Below are 8236 nucleotides of genomic sequence, written 5' to 3'. Positions count from 1 at the left end.
CTTTCCTGCGAACCCGCAGAACGGGCGGCCGGCGCTGGGGAGGCCGCCGGAGCTTCCCGCTCCTTCACCAAGCGGCCCTGACGCGCAGTCGAAAGTGTGGATTTTGCCGGTCGCGGCGGCTGCGTCCGGAGTCCCAGCGCCTTGGGAGGCGAGGCGGGAGGATCCCCACGGCCCGGGAGCTCGGGACCAGCCTGGGCAAATATTTTGAAAGTCATGGTAAAAGCCGCAATTACTTTTGCACTAACCTAATAGTGAGACCCTGTCTTGAAAAAGGAGAGGAGGATTTTACTGTATGTAATTCAGATTTTTTATTTATTTATTTTTTTAATGCGGTGTCTTGCTCTGTCGCTAGGTGGAGTGCAATGGCGCTATCTCGGCTCACTGCAGCCTCCGCCTGCTGGGCTCAAGCGATTCTCCTGCCTCAGCCTCCCAGGTAGCTGGGATTACAGGTGCCCACCACCACGCCCAGCTAATTTTTGCATGTTTAGTAGAGACGGGGTTTCATCATGTTGGCCAGGCTGGTCTCGAACTTCTGATGTCAAGTGATCCACCAGCCTCGGCCTCCCAAAGTGCTGGGATTACAGGCGTGAGCCACCGTGCCCCGCCTAATTTAGATATTATTAAATGAAAATGAAAGACCTGAAAAATATAATTGATATTCCTGGTTAAAAACATAATTGATCTGAGCGAGGTGGCTCAGGTCTGTAGTCCCAGCAACTCTGGAGGGTGAGGGGCGATGGCAGTTCAGTCCGGGAGTTCGAGGCTGCCGGGAGCGTGATCTCGCCTGCGAACAGCCACTGCACGCCAGCCTGACCTACACAGCAAGACCCCATCTCTTAAAAAATATCATTGGATAGTACTAATGGTTGGTTGGGCACTACAGAAGAAAGGGTCAGTAAATTTGAAGATGGGTGAAATGGAAATTCAAACCATGATGAGATGCTGCTTGAAATCCACCAGAATGGCTAAAATTTAAAAATTGGCAATATCAAATTTTGCTGGCAAGAGCAAACACTGAGTTTAACCACTTTGGAAAATAGTGAGGCAGTTTCTTTCAAAGTTAAACGTATACCTCTGCTTCATTCTTAATGTCTGTCCCCAACGTTCGTATGTTGAAACCCTAACCCCCCTTGGCCGGGCGCGGTGGCTCACGCCTGTAATCCCAGTGGGAGGCCGAGGCGGGCAGATCACGAGGTCAGGAGATCGAGACCATCCTGGCTAACACGGTGAAACCCCGTCTCTACTAAAAAATACAAAAAATTAGCCGGGCATGGTGGCAGGCGCCTGTAGTCCCAGCTACTCGGGAGGCTGAGGCAAGAGAATGGCGTCTCAAAAAAAAAAAAAAGAAACCCTGACCCCCAAGGTGATGGTATTAGGATGTGGGGCTTGTGGGAGGTGATAGGTCACGGGACAGAGCCTTACATACTTCCCTTAGAAGAGGCCCAAGAAGGCTGGGCACGGTGGCTCACGCCTATAATCCCAGCACTTTGGGAGGCCGAGACAGGAGGATCGCTGGAGCCCAGGAGGTGGAGACCAGCCTGGGCAATATGGCGAGATACCGTCTGTGCTAAAAATTTAAAAAATTAGCTGAACGTGGTGGCACATGCCTTGAGGAGGGAGGATCACTTGAGCCTGGGGGGTCAAGGCTGCAGTGAGCCAAGACTGCACCATTGCCCTCCAGCCTGGGAGGGAGAGACCCTGTCTCAAAAATAAATAAACAAGTGCATACATACACACATAAAAAGGTAATTACATAAGTCCTTGTCACGGAGCCTCCATACATGAAGGGCTTTAGAGCTGATTTGTTAAATGGTCAGCTGTAGTCAACTGTTGACACCCAGCATCCACTCTCCATTAAGTTATTAAGAGCTTCTTAATAACAGAAGCTCTCAGTGGGCAGTGGAGATGCTGCCGTCTCCTGAACACATCCAGCGGCCACGTGACTAAGCAAAGGCAGCGGAGAGTGGATGGACGGTGACGGACGCGGCCACGGAGCCAGCCTCATGCGAGTGCCGATGGACGGAGCCCGAGCGCCCACAATGCGCATTCCTGTCTTTTCTCTCCCCGCTCACCTCAGAGCGGGATGGAAGGTGGGACCGGGAGAGCTGTTATCGGGCAGGTGGACGCTGTGGATTGGCGGAGATGAAGGCACTTTTGTTCTCGGCACCGTGAAGCTGTCCTGGTCAATCCTGTTTTCATGCTTGAGGGTCTCTGGTGCAGCAGCTCCACCAGCCTTGACACCAGGACTTCTGTGGAATCCAGGTGAGCAGCCAGGGTCCCACCCCCCCTCTAATGCATCAACTCCCAGTTAAATGAGAAAGGAACAATCACAGGAAAACATGGAGAATAACTCCACTGTTCAGAAGCCAACCCTATATTAGCCACTGTTTAACTTTAGGTAGAAATGAAAAAATTTGAGATGTAAACTCCTGCAGGTAGAAGTGGATTTCCGGTGAATGAACAAAATGAAACTTAGTAGAATCAACGGCCTTTTCTGAGAGCCGTTCTGAATTTTTTTTTTCTTTTGAGACAGAGTCTTGCTCTGTCGCCCAGGCTGGAGTGCAGTGGCGCGATCTCGGCTCACTGCAAGCTCCGCCTCCTGGGTTCACGCCATTCTCCTGCCTCAGCCTCCCGAGTAGCTGGGACTACAGGCGCCCGCCACCACGCCCGGCTAATTTTTTGTATTTTTAGTTGAGACAGGGTTTCACCGTGTTAGCCAGGATGGTCTCGATCTCCTGACCTCATGATCTGCCCGTCTCGGCCTCCCAAAGTGCTGGGATTACAGGCGTGAGCCACCACGCCCGGCCCTGATTTTATTCCTAGTTGTAGTTTAACTTCTACTTCATTTCTGATCCGAGATCACAAAGGGGCCGTGTGAGCCCCAGGAACTGAGTGGAAGCTGAATCCCAGATCACAAAAGGGCCACGTGAGCCCCAGGGACTGAGTGGAAGCTGAAGTCTCACAGCTCGAGGATTTACTCCCAATGTTCTGGGAAAAGCCCTAGATGAGCAGGGAGTAGCTAATTTTTTTTTCTTCCCCTTCTTTTTCAATATTAATTGGATTTCCTTAAAGGCTGTGTGTCCATTAAGTCTGTTATCAACGGCTATTTAGCACTTGTAGAAACCCAGCCATATGTTACATACAGTAGGGTCTAGTCAGGAAGACAGCCCAGGCCAAGTGGTTCAGCAGAGGAAATGCAGGGGCAGGGATGGCAACCGCAGGATGCCAGAGGCCCTCAGGTGGAGATAACAGCCCTAAGGGGAAACTTACAGGCTCTAGAACCTGGTGGGACCTGGGCTGATGCAGGGGAATGAGGGCGGCAGGGGAGCTGTGGCCATGACCATCAGACGCCCAGCTGCAGGGACAGGCAGGTGGCAGGGGGGGTCTATTTTCTGGGTGAAGATGGGGCATTTTTGAAAGCATTGGGAAGATACACTTGACGTATCTAGCCAGTCTCCAGACATGCACATTTAACGCTTAGAAGGAAATCTTGCAACAGTTGAAGTGCTGTGGGAGGCTCCGTGAGCAGAGACAAGATTGTCCTTCTGTGGGTCTCAGGGCATTTAGACATGACACTCAAAAATATTTCACTGTGGGCCAGGCGCGGTGGCTCACGCCTGTAATCCCAGCACTTTGGGAGGCAGAGGCAGGTGAATCACCTGAGGTCAGGGGTTCCAGACCAGCCTGACCAAAATGGTGAAACCCCATCTCTACTAAAAATACAAAAATTAGCTGGGCGTGGTGGCAGGAGGCTGAGGCAGGAGAATCACTTGAACCTGGGAGGCAGAGGTTGCAGTGAGCTGAGATCGAGACACTGCACTCCAGCCTGGGAGACAGAGTGAAACACCATCTCAAAATATATCTCTTTTTTTTTTCTTTTTTTTGAGACGGAGTCTCGCTCTGTCACCCAGGCTGGAGTGCAGTGGCGCGATCTCGGCTCACTGCAGGCTCCGCCTCCCGGGTTCACGCCATTCTCCTGCCTCAGCCTCTCCGAGTAGCTGGGACTACAGGCGCCCGCCACCACGCCCGGCTAATTTTTTGTATTTTTAGTAGAGATGGGGTTTCACCGTGGTCTCGATCTCCCGACCTCGTGATCCGCCCGCCTCGGCCTCCCAAAGTGCTGGGATTACAAGCGTGAGCCACCGCGCCCAGCTCAAAATATATCTATTTCATGTGAAGGTGGAATCCAACCCTGACGATGTGTAGAAAAGCCCAGCAATCTCCTGCAAATTCCTAGCCGAGGGCCGCGGAGATGGGCGTCCTGGTGGTGCTCCCAGAGCTGCCTCCCCAGGTGCTGCCAGGGACATGCTGCCTTTGGGGCTAGAGGTTCCCACCTCATCAGTAACGGAGGCATCGCCAGCCCTCAGCTGCCTCGGGCGCCCACGATCGGCCTTCACGCCTCCCAGAGGCTCCGCCACCTTCAGCCCTCACTTCAGATGGAGTCAGACCTTAGAGACGTGGACACTGCGAAGGTCGCCGGCAGCAAGTGGTGGAGCCGGGGGGAGGGCTGTAGGACCCCCCCACACAGGTGAATAGAGGACACTGCCAGGGAGAGGACTGTAGGACCCCCCACACACATAGGTGGGCAGAGGGCACTGCCAGGGAGAGGGCTGTAGGATCCCCCCACACACACACAGGTGGGCAGAGGGCACTGCCAGGGAGAGGACTGTAGGACCCCCCACACACATAGGTGGGTAGAGGGCATTGCAAACATGGGCAGAGGCGGCCCAGCAGCAGTTTAACATCACCCTGTGTCCAGGAGAAAGGCCACTGCCCAAGTATGCTTTTTATCGCAACCTGCAACATTCACCCTCAGACGGAAGCATGTGTAGAGGCCGCCAAATTTCAACAAATGCTCCTGACTGTAGACGCCACCAAGTGCTGGGAACTGCTCTCGTCATCTCGGAAAGGCTTGGGGACGCTGCCAGCAACTGTCATGTTTATCCATCAGGCTAGACGGCAGGAGTGTAAATAGTCATCTTAGTTTCCCCCATCATCTGCTTCTTGCTTTTTTATCTCGAGTCTCAAGTTTGTTGCCCAGGCTGGAGTGCAACGGCACGAACTCCACTCACTGTAGCCTCCACCTCCCGGCTTCAAGCGATTCTCCTGCCTCAGCCTCCTGAGTGGCTGGGATTACAGGTGCCCGCCACCACGCCCAGCTAATTTTTGTATTTTTGGTAGAGATGGGGTTTCACCATGTTGGCCAGGCTGGTTTCAAATTCTTGACCTTGAGTGATTCACCCACCTCGGCCTCCCAAAGCGCTGGGATTACAGGCATGAGCCACTGCGCCTGGCCTGCTTCCTAATACTACCTGAGGTCTCAGATTTCCGAGTGACCTGGTGATTTTTAAATCCTGAGCCTCCTTCACGCCTGTAATCCCAGCACTTTGGGAGGCCGAGACGGGCAGATCACGAGGTCAGGAGATTGAGACCATCCTGGCTAACATGGTGAAACCCCACCTCTACTAAAAAAATACGAAATTAGCTGGGCATGGTGGCAGGAGCCTGTAGTCCTAGCTACTCAGGAGGCTGAGGCAGGAGAATGGCGTGAACCCGGGAGGCGGAGCTTGCAGTGAGCCGAGATCGTGCCACTGCACTCCAGCCTGGGTGACAGTGAGACTCCGTCTCAAAAAAAAAAAAAAAAAAATCCTGAGCCTCCCATCAGCGATACATCCTCTGTCCTACACTCAACCCAAATTCCTGACAGTACCTGCCACCACTCTAAGCCAGGAAGAAGTGACCCATCCATCTCTGCCAAAACCACTCCTGACACCCACTGCTGAGCTCTAGCAGGATGCAGCGTGGAGCTTCGAGCTGCTGAGACAGACACAGCTTAAAATACACCTGTCAGTGCAGTGCCTGCAAACACGTAGCAACTCCATGGAAAAAGGAAAAAGTTCAGATACATACATGTCCCCTTAAGGGTTACTATAGGCAAAAAAAAATTATATCCTTAATATTTCAGAAAGTTAAGGCCACAGAAGGTGGTCAGGGAATTTTTACTCTGATCTGTGTAGCAATTCCCTAGGTACAGAAGCTGGTAACACTCACAGGAAAAAGTGCATTAATCCCACAGGGCCAAGCCCAGCGACCACCACTTCCTGCTGCTTTTCTGTACTTTTTAAAGCATGGTGGCTTCTAGTAACATCTAACTGAAAACTCTGTACCTGGTTAACTCATTTTTTTTTTTTTTTTAGACGGAGTCACGCTCTGTCACCCAGGCTGGAGTGCAGTGGTGCGATCTCGGCTCACTGCAACCTCTGCCCGCAGAGTTCAAGCGATTCTTCTGCCTCAGCCTCCTGACTAGAGGGGATTACAGGTGCCCACCACCACGTCCAGGCTAATTTTTTGTTTAGTAGAGGTGGAGTTTCACCATGTTGGCCAGGCTGGTCTTGAACTCCTGACCTCAGGTGACCCCCCCCACCGCCCCACCCCCAGCCTCCCAAAGTGCTGGGATTACAGGCGTGAGCCACTACGCCCAGCTTCCTCCTGGTTAACTCTTAATGACCAAAATCAAAGTATGGATGAAAAAGACGAGAATCTGGGAAGTCACATTGCTGAGGTCTGAGAGTCATGACCCCACTGTCACCGGGGAGGCCCAGCAGAGGGCGGCACCTAGATGATAAGACCCAGTTGAGGAGGTGCCACAGAGCCGTCACCATCCTTCCCCTGGTTCACCGGGAAGCTTGCTCCCCCTCCTTCTGTATTTCTGGCAAATGGCAACGGGCGAAGCGAAGCGTGGGCCAAGGACGGAGCAGGCGGTGCCACGCGTCTGCCGTGGTCTCAAGCCACAGAAGTTTGCTTCACTCCTGCCTGAAACCAGCAGGACAGTAGAATTCTCTTTTAAAGCACGTGTTGAACAGAGTGTGTAATAACATGAGATTAAAAAGTTACTCCCCAAATGACAAAATATAAATATTAAAATGAAGCTTCCAATGAATATGAAAATCTTTACCAAAAAATAGTTTATTGCACAAAATTTAAGGAATTCCCAAGCACACTTACATTTGTAAAAAATCAACGTGCTTTTTTAAAGTTACACTTCGTCAGACACGGTGACCCCTTTCCCAAGAACAGCCACAACTTGAGGACTCTCTTTTGTGAGGAAATTTTTAATAAAAACAAGTAACTCAAAAGCACTGATTTTTCCAGACCCTCTAACACATTTCCCTCAGGATCCTGTGAGAGCCTGAGGTCACTGGATGACGAGATTCACCTGGACCTTCTGGTCAGTGAGCTCAGAACACCTGACACCACAGCGTCACTCAAGTCCCTCCTCACATCTGAGGGCTCCTTGAAGGAGGCCCCTGTCTCAAGTTTGCTGGTCCCCTCCCCTCCTAGAATCTTCACACACAACGTTCTGTTTTTGTTTTTAAAGACCTCAGGGAACTAGGACTCTGTTGTGGGAACCCTACACGAAGGAGAGTTGAGGGCAAGCTCCCTAGCGCAGCGCAGCACGGACTGTGTTCTGGTGGGCAGGGCCCCTGCTGGACCCACCCGAGGAGAGTCCATTTCACATCCTATCAGAAACGCTGCCTGATCCATATTGCAGAGAGTGGGAACGGGGGTGTGAGTCCGTAAGACCGCAGCATCAATCTCACATACACCATGGAAAAACATGAAAACAAGTTACATTCCTTTTGGAACATCAGAAAAACAAGTAGTGACATCGTGAAGTGCCCTAGCCTGTTGTGACACGGCGTGGGGATGAACACGCCACCCTAGCCTGTGACACACAGCGTGGGGATGAACACGCCACATAATGCGCTGGTGACCCTGTTTTCTAAGCAATACTCCGAACTTCACTGCCTTTTCTGTGAGGATATTCCATCATTCCCACTTCTGCCCACAAGAACAAAATAATTCAAACTTTACACACTGAAGTAACTCTAGGAGGTAGAAGTGCCAGGAGAGTCCCTTGGAGATAAGAAAAAAACCTCAACAATAAAAAAAAAGCAATTTAAAAATCCAACTTCAGCCGGGGGCGGTGGTTCACGCCTATAATTCCAGCACTTTGGGAGGCTGAGGCTCAAGATCACCTGAGGTCAAGAGTTCAAGACCAGCCTGGACAACATGGTGAAACTCCACCCCTCTAAAAATACAAAAATTAGGCTGGTGTGGTGGCGGGCACCTGTCATCCCAGCTACTGGGGAGAATGAGGCAGGAGCATCACTTGAACCCGGAAGGCAGAGCTTGCAGTGAGCCAAGATCGCGCCACTGCACTCCAGCCAGGGTG

The 8236-nt window shown here is 51.8% G+C and overlaps 1 long non-coding RNA gene across 1 annotated transcript; it reads left to right on the top strand.

The window, feature by feature from the left end:
- The first annotated feature begins 7 nt into the window (after window positions 1-7).
- Window positions 8-7083, top strand: LOC116477656 (uncharacterized). The gene is made up of 3 exons (XR_009208793.1): window positions 8-216; window positions 2078-2262; window positions 6198-7083. It is a non-coding gene; the product is annotated as an uncharacterized LOC116477656 (long non-coding RNA).
- The last annotated feature ends 1153 nt before the right edge of the window (window positions 7084-8236 follow it).

Source organism: Hylobates moloch, unplaced genomic scaffold (genome assembly GCF_009828535.3).
Source record: "Hylobates moloch isolate HMO894 unplaced genomic scaffold, HMol_V3 SCAFFOLD_12, whole genome shotgun sequence".
NCBI classification, from domain to species: domain Eukaryota; kingdom Metazoa; phylum Chordata; class Mammalia; order Primates; family Hylobatidae; genus Hylobates; species Hylobates moloch.
The sequence above is the reverse complement of the archived record's forward strand: the minus strand, read 5'-3'. Positions and strand labels throughout refer to the sequence as shown.